We start from the raw sequence: 17,665 nt of genomic DNA on the forward strand, positions 1-17,665 counted from the left end.
AGACGAGGCGGCTCTGTGTTGCAAAAATGAAGAATGTTGAAGCTGGCTAGAAACAGGAACTTGACTTACTTTTTTATCTCTATGCATTAGAGAGCAACTGAGCAAGCAAAGTAACTGCAAAGCAGCTGTGTGAACACACACACACACACACACACACACACACACACACACAGACACACACACACACACACACACACACCCTGAACAGAAAATTTCTGGTTTTCTCCGCTCCACAGTGAGCAAGTTATGTAGAATCTGGGAGCCTTGAGTGAACCAATTTCAGCTCCACTCTGGGGGCAGAAAATATGTAGGTTTTTTTGTTGTTTTCTTTTTTTGTCTGTGCTGTGTGATATACAGGATCTTAGTGGAACTCAGTTCCCCAGAGAAGGATCGACCCCGGGCCCCCTGCAGTGGAAGCTCAGAGTCTTAACCACTGGACTACCAGGGAAGACCGGCTTTTTATTTTTGAGATTCACCCTTAACTAGTTTTTCTGCCCCATCATAAGCCTTTTAATGTATCAGCCAAGCCGGTCCTCCCTGGAAAGCTCACTCACTGCAGGAGGCCTCCACTTTCTCCGTGGTAAATTCCAGAACATTCGTTTGGGGGCATAACATCCTCTGTGTAGCTACTGAGTAAAATTATGATGTTATGAAAAGTCCTTAGGGCAGGAGGAAACAGTGACAGAGCGAGGGGAGCAGAGGTACAGAATTGCCCACAGGTCTGGCAATGATTAGCCGTCCACATCATAATTAGGAGCTGGGACTCCTGGGCTGGGGGAGCCTCCTTGCCTGAAGACCTCCTTGTGGAGGAAACACAGCCTCGGGACAGCCCTGCCCCTGGTCAGCAGAGACTTGAGGCCGCTGTGTCCTCTCAGACACAGGCCTGGGAGGGTCCCCAGCCAGGGGAGAACAGGAGGGGACAGAACCAGATGGATACCTCGGCCAGGGAGACACTTGAGGGTATGGTTGTATTCCAACAACCTTTTATTCCAACTGCGGGGGGGGCGGTCAAGTTGTCCAGAGGTAAGTCCAGGGCTAACGCAGATCGTGTGGGTGGGTAGACGGGTGGCAGCCCCACCTTGAGCGACCCTCCCTCCGCTTCTGATGTTTTCTTTTTCTAAGGCAGCTCATTGAAGTGTAAAACCATTTCTACTTTACAGAATATAATTTATAGAATTATATAATATCATAATTGTTTTGTCTATGCTGTCATAATTATCTAGTATAATTTATAAATACATAATACATATTTATATATAGTATTTTACAGAGTAAAATGTAATTTATAATATTAGGTCATTTATACCACATACTGGTCAATGATTTTTGACAAATGTGTAAAATTATGTAACGACCATCACAGTTAAGATACAGCACAGACCCATCACTCCCTGCATAATGATGCCCCTTTGGAGGGTGGCCTTCCCTGACCCTCAGGACCTCACAAGCCCCATCTGTCTTCTGCCCCATCCCAACGTCCTCCCAAGCCTTGCTTCCCTCAGAGCCATTGTTGCAGGCACTGAGTCACTGGAACTCCGTGTGCAGGTTTCTCAGGGATCCTATCACCCCCCCTCCACTGTTGGTTTTTGAAGCTTAAATATATTATTTATACCCAAACCAGACTTTGTTTTAATTTTGCTTTCCAGACTTTAAGGGAAGCAAATGCAGCCATAATATTTGAAAATATACTTCTTAGCTTATCTCGTTTTCGGCTGGGAGAATTGCCATGTTTGAAACCCAGTCAAGACCTAGTGATGATCTTGAATCGTTTTTAGTTCACTTCAGCTTTCTGAAATGCGCTTTGCAGGACTTCGCTGTGGCTGGCATGATTAAAAACAAAACAAACACAAAATAAGTGAATAAATACAACATAAAACAAAAAACCCCAAAAATATCCACGTCCACTTCCAAATTTAGACCCGATCACCCTAAGCAAAATTCCTGCAGTGTCTATTGTCGTTTCATCCTACAGCTGACCTAGAACCAGTACTATGACTGAACGGCTCCCCTCCCCGGAGAAGGGCCCGCGGGCCCCTCAACCACGTGGCCGATGCTCTGCGTCTGAAAGGAATGAGGCTCTCATTACTGCTAATTAAAGATTTCACATGTTCCACCGAACTGTAGCCGGAAAGCCTGGCACATCCATCCCTGCTGGTGCCTCTCTCCTTGACTTTTTTAAGCAAACGCTTACATAACGCAGCGCTGGCTCTGTGCCGGCTCTGCTCACACACAGCCCCCATCAGAGGAGCCGGGTGATGGCTCCCTGGGGCTCCACGAGTGACAGAGGAAGGCAAACGTCTCTGGAAGGACGCCTGGCCACCAGCTACTGCGGTCCCCTACAACGGTCCCAGCGGGAAGTTCTCTTTTTAGTCCAGTGGAAATCTCCTCCTGGGCACCCCCCTTCCCGCTGCCCCCAGGCCTGGGGGAGTTAACAGTTTTAGGGTGAAGCCAAGTCCCTCCCCTTAAGGAGGGCCCAGCCCGGGCTATATTTGCAGGGGTCCTGGAGCCAGCAGGGTGCAGAGGGGGTCCTGGGGGACCCCGGTCTCCGGCTCTGTGCTGCTGCTCTAGGTGAGGACAGCCGCATCCTGGGGACTGTCCCTGAGCCCCTCCCACAGCGCCACCCCCATCCCTCCTAGAGGTCCTACTGTCCTTCGCAATGAAACACGTGCAAAGCTGGGCTCAGCCCCCTCTGCCCCCTGGGCGCCCGCCCTGGGCGGTGTGGTCTGGGCTCAGAGGAGGGTGGGATTTGGGGCAGCCGAGCCTAGAAGGAGAAAATTCAAGGTGAGAAGAAGGGCACACACCGGGGCGGGAAGAAGAGAGACACGAGGTGTTCAGATGCTTGTGACTCAGGAAGCTTGGCTGCGGCAGCATCAGCATCGTGAGAAGGAAGCGGGGGAGAGGGAGTGAGGGGAGAGGTGGGGAGAGGAGGGAGGGAGGGGGAGGGGAGGGTGAATGGGGAGGGGAGGGAGAGAGGGGAGAGGTGGGGAGAGGAGGGAGGGAGGGGACGGGAGGGGTGAATGGGGAGGGAGGGAGAGAGGGGACAGGTGGGAGGGAGGGGAGGGAAGGGCTGAAGTGGGGAGAGGAGGGGCGGCAGGCCTGGTAGCTGGGCCAGGTTGGAGGAGGTCTGTGGCCCAGTTGAGGCGCTGGGGGGTGACCACGTGTGTCCCCACCTCCCGTCCCTTCCTTGCATCCTGGCCGCCTGAGGACTAGATGAAGATTTCAGGATGGGGGAGGGGAGGGGGGAGGGAGTACGGACTCGCAGCCCCGCCCGCGAGGAAGCGCTGGTTCTAAGACAGGCATAAAGTACTTTCTCGAAGAACGCGCTGTGCGAGTGGAAAGGAGCAAACCGGCGCTCCCACGCGGCCGCCCGCGCCCCGGGGGCTGCTGGCAGCGAAAGGGGCTGACGCCGCGCCGAGGCCGAGCCCGGCTGGGGAAGGCGGTCCCGCACGGCCCTGCACGCTCTTCATCAGTGTGGCTGCTTATTACTGTTTACGTCGTGGTGGTTCCACGGAGTCTCTGTAAACATTAGCTTAAGCATTGCTTGTGTGCCCCGCCCCACCCCCCTCCCTTAACACACACAAACATGCCAAGAGGCTCCTTTAAAATCAGACTGAGCAAATCCGGTCTGGAAGAGCACGCGGCTGACAGCTTAGGTGGATTGTATAAAAGCAGATTCTGGTGAAATAGGTTGAACCCAGGCTAACTCTGCAGGGGGAGGGTGAGTGGGGATGGTGTCCAGACTGGAGGCGTTCGTGGGCAGGGCCTCCTCCTGGACCGCCGTGCTGGTTGCCCCCGACCCTTCTAACTTCTCTGGATGAGTCTGAAACCTTCCTGGTTTCAGTTGCAAATTAGGCCAGGCTGTTTCCAGGTCTTTGGATGACGTGTAAGCCTGGCTGCTGGGCAGCCCCCAGCCCTGTCTTGGGGAACTTACCCACCTCCCAAGCCCTGCTGGCCACCTTCTGGGCCTCAGCTGAGTTGGCCAAGGATGAGGGGGCTGCTGACCAAGAGGAATCCCTACGGTAGCCTGCAGAAGGCCTGGCACAGAGCCTTGACAGTGAGGGGAGCCCTGGGCCCATCAGCTTCCTGGTTTCTGGAATCCATCGGGCAGGAGCTAAAGGCATCATGGGCTGGTGGAGCGGGGGCCACGGTGGTCCCAGGCCCATCAGAGTGCTGTGAGTGGGGCCATGGGACGAGCAGAGAAGGATGTGGGGTGCACGGTAAGGAAGCCAGCACTGCGGACAGCGATAGGGAGACGGGGCAGAGGTGGCCTGACCTGTGGCAGACACCCCCCAAGTCCAGTTCCAGTGAAGCCAAGGCCCAGCCCAGCACAGGTCCTGGCCTTGGACTTTCAGAAGATCCTACTGACATAGAACCTCTATGACAATAAACTCCAACCGCTGACTTGAGGGGCCTGAGAGAGCCTCCACCCCCTGGGGAAAGAAAATAAGTAAAACCCATGTACCTAAATCAGTCTCTTCCCAAGTAGGTTGTTTAAATGCAGAATGGAACGGGGTCAGTCAAGATCAGAGCCCCAGCACCTGGCCACTGTGCGAGCGTATTCACCGGCCAAGCCGATCTCAGCTCCTGCAGCTCTTACCCTCACACACCTACCAGCACCCCCTGAGTGGTTTTTCTTAACTCTCAGGTGAAATCCAATTCTATTCCAAGCCTTGAAAGATTCATCAAGCACCTACTGTGTGCAGGGCACTGGGCGGGGCCTATGAGGGCTGCACGGGTGATGGAGCTACGGTGCTAACCTTCCATCGGGAGAAGCGCAGGAAGGAGGCTGCAGGGGACGCAGGCAGCCGGGGGTTCCTGAAGGCTGTGTTCGCGATCGTTATCGCTGACAGTTCTCTATTTCTGGAAGCAGACTGAATAACAGCCCTGTGCTGCAGAGTGGAAAGGGGGACAGGGGAAGAGCAACATTACAATAGAAAAACTTGATAGAGGCTTCCTTGGCCAAACAACCAAGGTCCACGTCAACAGGGATAAATCATGTTGAGAGTGTGGACCTTTGGATGTAATGAAAATGGAATTTACCTCTACGGCCTTCTTCCCCAAACCCATCCTCCCTATCTAATCATGAGGAAAACATCAGGCAGATTCTGATAGGAGAGCATCCTACAGAATGCCTGATGAATCCCTCAAAACTCTCAAGGTCATCAACAACAAGGAAAGCTTGAGAAACTGTCAGACCCAAGAGGAGCCTGAGGAGACGCGACAACTCAATGCAATGTGGGATCCTGGATGGGATTTTTCATTTTTTTTAAGGTAGTTTTTATTTTTAAATTTTATTTATTTTTTGGCTGCACTGGGTCTTCCTTGCTGTGCGCGGGCTTTCTCTACTTGCAGCAAGCCGGAGCTACTCTTTGTTGCGGTGCGCGGGCTTCTCATCGTGATGGCTTCTCTTGTTGCGGAGCACGGGCTCTAGTCTCACGGGCTTCAGCAGTTGCAGCACGTGGGCTCAGTAGTTGTGGCGCATGGGCTTAGTTGCTCCACGGCATGTGGGAGCTTCCTGGACCAGGGATCAAACCCGTGTCCCCTACATTGGCAGGCGGATTCTTAATCACTGTGCCAACAGAAAGTGAATATTAGGTAAAAACTTCAGAAATCTGAATAATCTACAGTCATCAGTTAATAATAAGGTATCAATATCGGTTCATTATTTGTAACAAATGTACCACATTAATGTTAGATTTTATTAATAGGGGAAATGGTGCAGGGCTTATCGGAGCTCTATACTTTCTGCTCAGCATTTCTATAGATCTAAAACTGTTTTAAAAAATAAAGTCTAGGGCTTCCCTGGTGGCACAGTGGTTGAGAGTCCGCCTGCCGATGCAGGGGACACAGGTTCGTGCCCCGGTCCGGGAAGGTCCCACATGCCGCGGAGCGGCTGGGCCCGTGAGCCATGGCCACTGAGCCTGCGCGTCTGGAGCCTGTGCTCTGCAACGGGAGAGGCCACAACAGTGAGAGGCCCACGTACTGCAAAAAAAAAAAAAAAAAAAAAAAAAGAAATAAAGTCTATTAAAAAGAACCCTGCAGGAATGAGGTTTGGGATGGCCAGCCTGTGAACCAGGACCTCTGCTGTCCAGGCATTTTGGTGAGCTATTCAGTATCTTTTAATAAAGCCCTTTTCTGCTTAAACTAGCTGCAGTGGGAGTTTGGCTGTTTGCAACCAACAACCTAGAATAATACACACGTTTACCTACTTACGGCATTTAAGAAAAGAGCTGCGGGAGATTTGGTGTCATTTTCCATTTTGAGTTTGACAGTCACTTTACAAAGGCAGGGTAATGTGCATAAAGTGTCTGGGGATAGAATCGGGACTAATGAGATCATATTTGCAAGATGCTTTGAGCTCCCTGGAGCTACTGAAAGGCAAGGTACAGGTATTATCATCATGAGAAAAAAACAAGCTTTGAGAACTTTGGCAGGGAGGCGGCTATAAGTGGAAATCAGTTCAATTACTCTCTCCTTTTAAAACAGACAAGTTCTATAAAAGTTAAAGATAAGTGATTTTTTTTTTTTTTTTGGTAAATCAAATTCCTTCTGACTTCTTCAGTCAAACATTGCTGCCTGTTCTATGATCTTTCAATTATTTTTGGTTTTGGGCTCCCTCTGACAATATATGCAGGCAGCTTGAGTTTCTCTGCTTCTAGATTCTCCAGCAGAATATCCTCAAACTCCAAAACCAAGCTCTGTTTTGAGGGGGAAAAAATCATATGCTTTCCTTTAATGTTATTGGAAATTTCAAGACAAATAACATGCTAAAAAAAACCCCAACCAATACCAATGGTAATAGTAGAAGAAAATGATATATATTTTTTAAATTTATTTATTTATTTATTTATTTTTTTTGCGGTACGCAGGCCTCTCACCGCTGCGGCCTCTCCCGTTGCGGAGCACAGGCTCCGGACGCGCAGGCTCAGCGGCCATGGCTCACGGGCCCAGCCCTCCACGGCATGTGGGATCTTCCCGGATCGGGGCACGAACCCGTGTCCCCTGCATCGGCAGGCGGAGTCTCAACCACTGCGCCACCAGGGAAGCCCTTTAAATTTATTTTTATTTATTTATTTTTGGCTGCATTGGGTCTTTGTTGCTGCACGTAGGCTTTCTCTAGTTGTGGCGAGTGGTGGCTTCTCTTTTTGCAGAGCACGGGCTGTAGGTGCATGGGCTTCAGTAATTGTGGCACACAGGCTCATTTGTTGTGGCTCATGGGCTCTAGAGCGCAGGCTCAGTAGTTGTGGTGCATGGGCTTAGTTGCTCCATGGCATGTGGAACCTTCTCAGACCAGGGCTCGAACCCGTGTCCCCTGCATTGGCAGGCGGATTCTTAACTACTGCGTCCCCAGGGAAGCCGAAAATGATATTTTTGTCTCTAAAGATACATTTAAAAAATTGTCGGCTCTTATAAACATTGCAGTTTTTGTGCCTCCTACAGAAGAGGAGCCCGGGGCTCAGCATGGCCCTTTCGACATCAGGTCTGTTGTGTTGTTTAGTTTTTAAAGTCCATAGTAAGGGAAAAAATCAGATACATGTGGGTAAAAAATGAGATCTCAATAGGAATGTTTTCTCCCTTTTTTTTTTTTGCGGTACACGGGCCTCTCACTGTTGTGGCCTCTCCCGTTGCAGAGCACAAGCTCCGGACGCGCAGGCTCAGCGGCCATGGCTCACGGGCCCAGCCGCTCCGCGGCATGTGGGATCTCCCCGGACCGGGGCACGAACCCGTGTCCCCTGCGTCGGCAGGTGGACTGTCAACCACTGTGCCACCAGGGAAGCCCTCTTCCTTTCTTTAAGGAGAGGTATTTTACCTCCAAATGTTCAAAGTCATCATGTCAGTGGACTGTCATGATTAACAGGGATTATTGGCTCTCATTCCTCCTCGGCCACCTTCAACCCAAGTTGTGTTTCTTGTTTTTCCTTTTAAAACCTTACAAGAGGCTATGAAGATTGGCCAACACATTCCAGAACATTCCCTACCAAGTTCCCTGATACTATCTTGGTGGACACATGGCCTGTTTCCCAAGATGTACATGAAGACAGTTTAACCATTTTGCAAGCATGTAGCAAGAGCCGCTAGTTTCAAAACTGGGCAAAAGACCGCTGTACCCTTCTCCAGGCAGTTTTGGTGTCTTAGGGTTTCTTGATTTGCCACACCTGCCTCCTGGCACGAGATTCAGATTTAGCAAAGATTCCTTATGTGACAAGTAATTAGAAATCCAACTCAAACGGCAAAGGGGAAGCTGTGGCTCCCATAATGGAAGTCCGGAGGTGGACGGATTTCCCTGAAGACTGATGTGGTGACTCAGGTACGTGACGTGGGAACCCTAGCTGTCTTCCTCTCGTAGAGACAGTTTTATCCTGAGGCCTGTCCCCCTTGTGGACCTGTAGAAGTCAAAGCCAGCTACTTTCTCCTTCATGTCCAGTAGGAGACAGAGTGGGTCTGTCTGCAAACCCCCAAGAAGTCAGAGGGTCATGTGATTGGACAGTTTCCATTATATGATCATTGATGGACCCATGATGTGACCAGGATGCTGTGCTGTGCTGTGCTGATGGGCAGAAGTCCACCACAGCCCAACCCCTGGAACTAGAAATGGTACCCACACCCCACTCCCCAACACCGGGCTTCCCCAGGGCAGAGGGCGTGCACCTGAATGAAATCTGTTGCCCTTAGAAAGGAGGAAAGGTCAACGGCTGCTCTCAGCAGGCCCCCTGCAAGGACCTCTGTTGTGATTTTCTGGAAATTACCTTTGGCAAAAGCCGGAACTTCCAAATTTCTTCTTGGAGATGTTTGCCAGCACAGATGGCATATTAGGGGAAAAGGGAGTTTCTTGATAAGCTCTGAGATGAGATTTTTCGGCCACGGCATCTAGAAAGTGGATCCTGAATTCAGCGTATATACGCACTAGATACACATGTATCTTTTTCATGGAATACTTTTCAATAACCTTGCCTTTGAAAGTTTTAGGTTGAAAAAGTATAAAAAGACAGTTTTAGCAATGATTCTCAACATCCATGACTTGGTTTGGGCACTAAGTGTTTTCCTAAGGGGAAGTTCATATTCAAACTTTCAAGTATAATTGTCAAATAGGACAAGATTTGCTGAAAGATAATCATTTTAAGAAGTTTACAGCTGTATGTTTTTACCCTAGTATTCCACAAATACGACACCTCCCCCTCCAGCATGTAAAAGTGTTTATTTCCCTTTGCCAATCATCAGACCCCAGTGGAGAACTTTCTGACTGACATTCAGATCTTCATACAGAGCAAAGTGGATCATCTGAGGCAACCCTCAGATGCATAGCTTTTCATGTAGTTGATTACCGTTGGTTGAGGTTTTCTTATCAATTCCTGGGCAGAAGTTTGAAAGGTAACACTGACGATGCATGATACAGCACATTCCAGAAACGAGTGTTTTCCTTTGATTTTTGCTCGGTATCTGCAAATCCCAGCATTTCAGGAGCATCACCAGGGCAGAACACCATTAATGTTTTTTTTTTTTTCTATTTGACTAATTTACTTTGAAGAATTTTCACGTGGCTTCAAAACTGTCATCAGCTTTCACGACGATACGTAAGACCTGAGAAAACCACATTTCTTTCCCAACAGTATCTTGAGCCATTGTGCCTAATGAAATTATTAAGCTCAATTTCCTCTATTGGTTTATTCAGCACACATAGGGAAAAGAGGGGCATTAAATCAGTCTTTTGCAAAACTTGAAGTTTGATGTCCTAAGCTAATTCAGTTAATGATTATTTGATTGAAAAATTGGACTGGCTTGAACAGCAATCTGAATTTTTCTCTTAGATTCTTCTCCAAAGGAAACTTGAGCAGCTGTCAGAATGCAAATTTTCACATGAGTTTCTCCACTATGAAAGGCTGGCTTTTGTTGTTATTGTTGTTTTAATCTTAGTAATGGAAAAAGCTGAATCATACAAAACCTTCTGCACTTTGTTGATTCCTGATATTATGTTCTAGTTCTGCCCAATCTTACGTGCAGCCGAAAATTCTCCTTTGCAGGAAAAGCAAAGGTATAAACATAAATGTCCTCTTAAAATATTTTGGCTGAAATATCACTTAAATCAATAATTTCTGTCAGGGACTTTCCTGGTGGCACAGTGGTTAAGAATCTGCCTGCCAATGCAGGGGACACGGGTTCGAGCCCTGGTCTGGGGAGATCCCACATGCCGCGGAGCACCTAAGCCCATGAGCCACAGCTACTGAGCCTGCCCTCTAGAGCCCACGAGCCACAACTACTGAGCCCGTGTGCCACAACTACTGAAGCCCACGCGCCTAGAGCCCGTGCTCTGCAACAAGAGAAGCCACAGCAACAAGCCCGCGCACCACAACGAAGAGTAGCCTCCTCTTGCCACAGCTGCCACGCGCAGCAACGAAGACCCAACACAGCCAAAAATAAATAAATTAAATAAATAAAATTTAAAAATATTAAATGTGTTGGCATCTCTTAAAGAAAAAAAGAATTTCTGTCATAGTTACACAACAATTCTGGAACTCCAACATACTGGAAAAAAAGTACTCCATCCTGCGTGAATCCATATATGACAATAAACATTGCCACAGATTGTTGATGCCGTCTTCAGCCACCCAAAGAAAAGAGAAGAGTAAGAAAAAATGAGAGGCTTGATGGAAGTACCTGGTCCCATACTTGTAGAGTGATGAGGGGTGTCCAGTGGTGGTGGGTCCAGACACACAGGCATGTCTGAAATTTGGAATGCTGAGACCACTTCCAGGTTCGAAGACTGTGTCCTTGGTCTGAGCCCACCACATTTAATGGCTCCATGGCAAGATTTAAATAATCTTTCTGGACAGTAGTCTAATGTTGCCAACTCAAGTTCAAGGATAAGTGCTAACTTATACAAACAAAAGACGGTCCCAGAATCTACTTTTATACTTTATTACAGTATCTATAAAATCCAATGTTATTTAAAAAATATATGCATACTTATATTTAAACAGCAAGCTCACATACTGGGCAGTAGGAAGCAGCAGAAAAAACTTGGATTTTATAATCCAGGTGAATAGGACACATTGTGTTAACACGTGAGCTTCCTCTAAAGCCTTTCTTGCTTTATTTTCTGCCTATAGGCACCATTCAGGGGACTTATTTGTTCTCTGTAGTTTGTATTATAAAATAAATATCTGTTTTTAATTTTCCAAATATAACATTAAAATGCTTAATATGTTTCCCCCAATTTCCCATACCTGCCGGCCATATTCTGCCGGACCCCACTCCTACTAAATACTTCCAAAGAAAAAGTGCTTGGGAATTCCCTGGCGATCCAGTGGTTAGGACTCTGTGCCTCCATTGCCGGGGGCCGGGTTCGATCCCTGGTCAGGGAGCTAAGATCCCACGAGCCCTGTGGTGAAGCCAAAAAAAAGAGTGCTTAACATGGAATGACATAGCAATGAATCCCAGAGAAGCAAGAGTTATTCTGTGAATCTCAACTACTCTGATTTTTTTATATGGACATAAAACCAAATTTTAAAGTAGGCAGCCCTCAGGTTAGGAACAGAGATGTGTATTAAAATACTATTTGTCAGGCTTTTTTTTTGGCATGGAGAATTATGTCTGCATTAAACAAAATGTTATAAAGGGTGCCTCACCAATGTCCTATATCCATGTGAAATGAATTATACTAATCAAGGACTTCGGACATATATGGACTCAGGTAGATTGAAAGCGGGCCCTCCGCAGGTTTGGATGCTGAGAACAAGGAGATTTAATGAGGCGTAGGAAAACATCGTCCACCAACAGTACAACCTTCCAGGTTGTCTGATTCTAGTCTTTCATTGTCTTTGAGCTGTTTTCTGTCTCAGTAAGTTGTAGGTACCTGTGTTAGTTTCTTAGGGCTATCGTAACAAAGTGGCACCAGCTAAGTGGTTTAGAACAGAAATGGATTGTTTCACAGCTCTGGAGCCTAGAAGTCTGAAGTCAGGGTGTCAGCAGTTCCATCCTCTCTCTGAAGGCTCTGGGGGATCCCTCCCCACCTCTTCCAGCTTCTCATTCCCGCCGCTAGCCATGCTTGGGCTTCTTGGTTCACAGACACATCACTACGATCTCCACTCTTGTCTTCACATGATGTTCTCCCCGTGCGTGTGTCTGTGTCCAAACTTCCATCTTCTTCTAAGGACATCAGTCGTATTGGATTTGGGGCTCACCCTCATCCAGGATGACCTCATCTTAACTTGATTACATTGCAAAGACCGTATTTCCAAATAAGGTCCCATTCGCAGGTTCTCGGATGGATGTGAATTTTCGGTGGGCGTTGTTCAACCAGGTGCAGTAACTAATAGCAATGCAAAGGATTCATGTTTATAGACATGCACAGTCTGTCCTGTTCAGGAGAGGTGTAATTGCCTTCTCTCTCTCCCGGCACCTGGAACAACCAGTGTTTCCTTCATCTGCACGTTCATTTAAATATTCCTGATCTGTAAGTGGGTCTGCTCTTTGGACTCTCTTTTAAACAGATTGGCATGTGTGCCTGGTTCCTTCCTTTGTTGAATAAAATCTTTAACAAGCATTTATTTTTATATGTATGTGAGAGTCATGATTTTACCTTTTTTAAAAAACTACTTTTTAACAGTGAAAAGAGGAGGAAAAAGAAAGCACAAGGGAATTCCCTTCCCCTTCCATGGACCCTACTCTAGCCCTGAGCCAAAGGCTGAAGTAGGTCAAGGGTGCCTTGAACCCCCTCTATCTTCCACTCAGCACCCGCTCCAGCCTCCCAGAGACGTCTCCTCAGGTTCTCTGTCCTGCATCCCAAGTGGGTGGAGCCCTCACCTGGAGCCCGAGCACCTGATACCAATGCTTCCTCCTGAATCCGACTCGCTTCGCCCCATCCAAAGGCCCTGTCCTCAGTGGCTCCCTTGTGAATTGCAACTGGGAGAAGCTGATCCCCTTTTCCCACTGAACTCCCAACTTTTAAAAAGACAGTGCTTGTTGACCCATTTTCACCACTATTCAGCCTGATTTTAAAGAATGTAATTGAGATTCTGATCCTACTTTTCCCAGATTCTTCTTCTTTTGCCTCCGAATTCACAAAACGTCTAAATCTATTTCTTTTTTTAAGTTTACAATTGTGTCCTATGGCATGGCAATGTGTAGATGGTTAGCAAATCAGCTGTTATAAATTGAGGAAGTTTTCAGATACTTTTATTTTCAAACTGTTATTTTGGGAGAAATGGGCAGTTTGTTTAGAATTGTTCTTATTTATACATTTTTCTGTTTACCTCTTTGGGAGGTGATTTGGTCTAAATATATTTATGGTTGGAGCCAGAGAGGTGGATTTGGGGTCTGGAAGGTTTCAAAGATGTAAATACTCACTAGAGACTCGGGAATATCTGTGGTTGTACCTTGGGTGGCTTTTCCATCTTCAGGGTTGGGAAGCAGCGCCTCTGGAGGGAAAGATGAGGTCTGCCCCAGGAAGGGATTGGCAGGGTGGTGGAGGAAGGTTCTAGGAGACCAATGTGCCCCACTAAAAGCCAAGAGTAGGAATTCAGTGGGCCTTCCAGGTTTCACGGTTGAAGGGAGTTGGTAACTCCAGATCAGGTCTGTGGTTGCAGAAGTCTGTAAGGTTCTGGAAGCTTTTCCATGTTATTTCTGTGCTCCTGTCCTGGGCCACAAGGAGAGAAGGCAGGCAGACTGGAGGTGACTGTGTCCCACTGCACAGCTGTGGAAGGGCAACTAGGGTTGTGTTAAAGAGGGAACTGCTTAAAGAAGGTGACACTGCTGCCACAGATGCTGGGATGCTGGGTGGTGGCCATGGGCTCCCTGGAGATGTAATAGGGAAGAACCTTTGGATTTTGGGGGTTTTATTGGCTGCTCGACGCAGCTAGTGGGATCTTAGTTCCCCAACCAAGGACTGGACCCACGCCTTCGGCAGTGAAAGCATGGAGTCCTAACCACTGGACCACCAGGGAATTCCTGGGAAGAACCTTTGTATTCTATTACAAGTTAATCACTAAAGGGATATTACCTGTAAGCTTAAGTTATACATAATGGCCCATCTCTGGGAACCCTGCCTCCCAGGTAAAGAGTGTTAAGCTAAAACACCTTTGTTTAGCTCACAGGAAACAACATGACCAGGCCCACCTGTGAATGACTGCAGGCAGGAAGAAATGAACACATCCCCTCTGAGGGCTGACCAGAACCAAGAAATGTTTGACTTTCTTCCCTCCCCTTTTAGTATAAAAGAAGCCTGAGTTCTAACTCAGGGGAGATGGTTCTTTGGGACATAAGTCCACCATCTTCTTGGTTCCTAGCCTTCCGAATAAAGGCACTATTCCTTGCCCCAACGACTTGTCTCCTGGTTTACTGGCCTGTTGTGCAGCCAGCAGTATAGCTTGGACTCAGTCAAAGAGATGGCCCAACGCGGGCCCACCTCGACTTTGTGGCACCTGATGGCACTGGGGGTTTGGAGAGTATGACAGTGACATCCCTGCCTAATCTGTTTACCACCTTTCACTGCTTCCATTTTCAATCTTCCCTAATTATACCTGGGTCTCAGGTGGCTGGTACCCTCGGCGAGCTCCACTCTGCTTCTCCAATTCCTTCTTCTGGAATCTGGTATAACTGGAGGTATTTGGAGCAGAGGAAGACCACAGCTCTCCCTTCAGGACAGTTAAACTGGAGGAACCATGTGCTTGTGTTCTAAAGAACAACAGTAACCCCAGTACTAACATATGTAAAGCTTATTATGTGCCAGGTACTGTTTTAAGCATTTTACATAAATTAGCTCATTTACGCCTCATTAATAAAACTATGAAGAAGGTGCTATTACTATTCCCATCCTTACAGACAGAGAAACTGAAGCACAAAGAGGTTCAACAGTAGCTGAAAGACTATCCTACTTGCCAAGGGAAGTTCATTACTTCCTTAGGTAGTGTGTTAATAATATCCCCCTAACAAGGCTGATCTGAAGACAGTGTTTATTTCTAGTGGGCTTGTTGGGGATTGGTAGCTACTGGGCACATTCTTCATCCTCAGTGTTATTTTGGGGTTAAAACGAGCAGCAGTAGGTCCAAGGGACACACAGAGTGAGCGTCCCCGCCATCGCTGATCTGGCCGTGGGGAGTTGGGGGTAAACAATGATATGAGTAATGGTTAAGCTTCCAAGCCAAAGAGAAATGCCTGAACCATGAGTAGTACTAGAAACAGTCCTGAATTCCAGATCCCCAGAAGATCTGGAGCTGGGAGACGCCCTCCTCACACCACAGAGTGGGGTGGAAGCAGGAATTCCATTCTCAGCGGGGGGCTAGAGGAGGGTGGGCTCTATCCCAGAGGGTTCCTAGGAGGCCTTCTGTAGGGGCACAGCCTCCAGCTACAGGGATAAAAGGAATTTCTGGGGTGGGGAGAGAGCTGGGGCTCTGGGTTTATCCTTCCTTTCACAAACCTTCACTGAGTGCTAATCATAAGGATATTAGCTAATATTAATGCAGCACTCATTCAATGGCACTTTCCATGTTAAACCTTTCCCACGTATTGCTTTTCTGAATGTTCTCTTACAAGCTTGTAAGGGAGGTGTTACTACCTGTAGAGAGGAATATGTAGCCCTACAGCGTTTAAATAACTTGCCCAAGCCAAAAAGAGCTGAACTTTTAGAAAATGTATTGAGGTATAGCATACATTTGGAAAAACCCTACGTGTATAGATGGATGAATCATCTCAAAGTGAACCCATCTGTGCAGCCACCTCTCAGGATCGCAAGTAGGACATGACATTCCAAGGGCCCCAAACCCCTCTCTGTACCCTTCCCAGCCACTACCCCCCCTCCTCCCCAAAGGTAAACACTATCCACCTTTCATACAGCAGACCACCTTTCATACAGCAGAGCTTAGTTTTGCCTGATTTTAAGCTTTCTATAAATGGAATCATGTGGCATGTGCTCTCTTTCGTGTTTGCCTCCTTTTGGCCAGCATCATGTCGGTGATATTCACCCATGTTGTTGAGAGCAGCAGAGTTCACCCATGTTCACGGCAGTATAGTGTTCCACCGTGTGAATACGCCACAACAAATTTATCCAGTCTCCTGTTGGTGAACATTTGTTTTCTTCTAGTCCTTGTTGTTTTGTTTCTCGCCTCATTCTCCTCCTTCCTCCTCTTTCCCGTGATGAAGGAAGCTACCGTGAAGAGCCCAGTCTCTGTCTTGTTGGAAATATGTACACATTTGTGCCGGGTACGTGACCAGGAGTGGAATTACTGAGTCACAGGGTTGATGCTAAGTAGGGTTTTGAACACTGATGTGCCAAATCTCAACTTAACAACCATGCCATATGCCCCCATGTGCAATGGATAGTACCAGGCTGGGGATATGGACCTAAAACCCCAGACAGGCGTCCTGAGCAGACATCTGATGTGGCAGGGGACACAGAGAGAGGGGTAGGGAAAACAAGCAATGCTAGGGGAGGTCTGGAAGTCAGGAGGAGGACTGAGGCTCTGGCTTGGGTTTCTGGGCAGGTGGTGGTGTCACTAAACATAAGAAGGGCAGAAGGAGAGCCAATTTGTGGGAGAAGAAGATGAGTTCAGTCTGGCCCAGAAAGACTCCTAAGACGCCTAAGGGACCTCCAGGAGGTGCTACCCAGAGTACATCAGGCTCTGTGTGTTTGTAAAGCTTACCCCAGGAGCCCTGTGTATGGGGGAAAGCCAGGCAGAAGGTGAGATTGCCCGGGGAAGATGGGCACGGAGCGAAGAGCTTTGTGGACCACTGACGCTGGAGAGTCAGGGTGCCTGGTAAGACCAAGCCGGGGAGAAAGTGGCGAGTGTCTAGAGCGGCAAGAACCAAGAATGCACACAGACTTGTTGAGGGGCTCGAAGACTGGCCCCCACTCAGTGTGCAGACCACACCCACATTGTCAGGACCCCTGATGGGTGCGGTACTCAACAGCCTCGGTGATGTTCCAGCAGGGGGGTGGTAGGCGTGACCCCAGGGAAGGGGTTCTCTTGTTGTGGGTGGTGGAAAGTCAAGGGTAAGTTCTGGAGGCAGAGTCTGATATGAGAAGAATTTAGGTGAGACCTTGTAGAACTAACCTGCAACAGGGAAAGAGAAAGAGCAGGAACGAGGGTGTGGTGCTGAGTGATCGAAGAAGGGGTTGGAGGGTTCTGGGATGTGGCAATGCCTAGCAACAAGGTCAAGTGAGGCACGAAGAGTTGGGTTGGAGGCGGGGTGGGAAATGAGGCCACCAGAGGGTCCGCAGCTAGAACAGAACAAAGGCAGTCTCTCCCAGATTCGCAGAAAATGAATTCCACTCGATGTGTAGAATTCCACCATCTCAGTGTCAAGGGTCATTTACACAACATTTTAACTCTACTCTCTAGCGTCTGATTCTGCTGAGGGGCAAGTGTTCACAGATGACCCCACGGCAGAACTAGTGGAAGTAAATGTTACTAGGAGTATTTGCAAGGGGGTGATCCCACTTCATTTGAGAACTCTGAGACCCGAGCACACATTGGCTGCGGCGAGGGACGCGTTTTGATTCTCTGTTGTGTGGGTACAGCCCCACTTCCTGCTGCCAAGAGGGATCCCAGGTCGTGTGGTGGGGTTCAGTGGATGCTTCATCAACAGGGTCCCAGTGAGCACACCTGAAGTTTGGAGAGTCAGAGACATAAAGACAGGAGGTGGGGCAGGGGCACTGATAGGATGCCCAGAG

The sequence above is a fragment of the Globicephala melas genome, chromosome 3, assembly GCF_963455315.2.
Source record: "Globicephala melas chromosome 3, mGloMel1.2, whole genome shotgun sequence".
Classification (NCBI taxonomy): Eukaryota; Metazoa; Chordata; class Mammalia; order Artiodactyla; family Delphinidae; genus Globicephala; species Globicephala melas.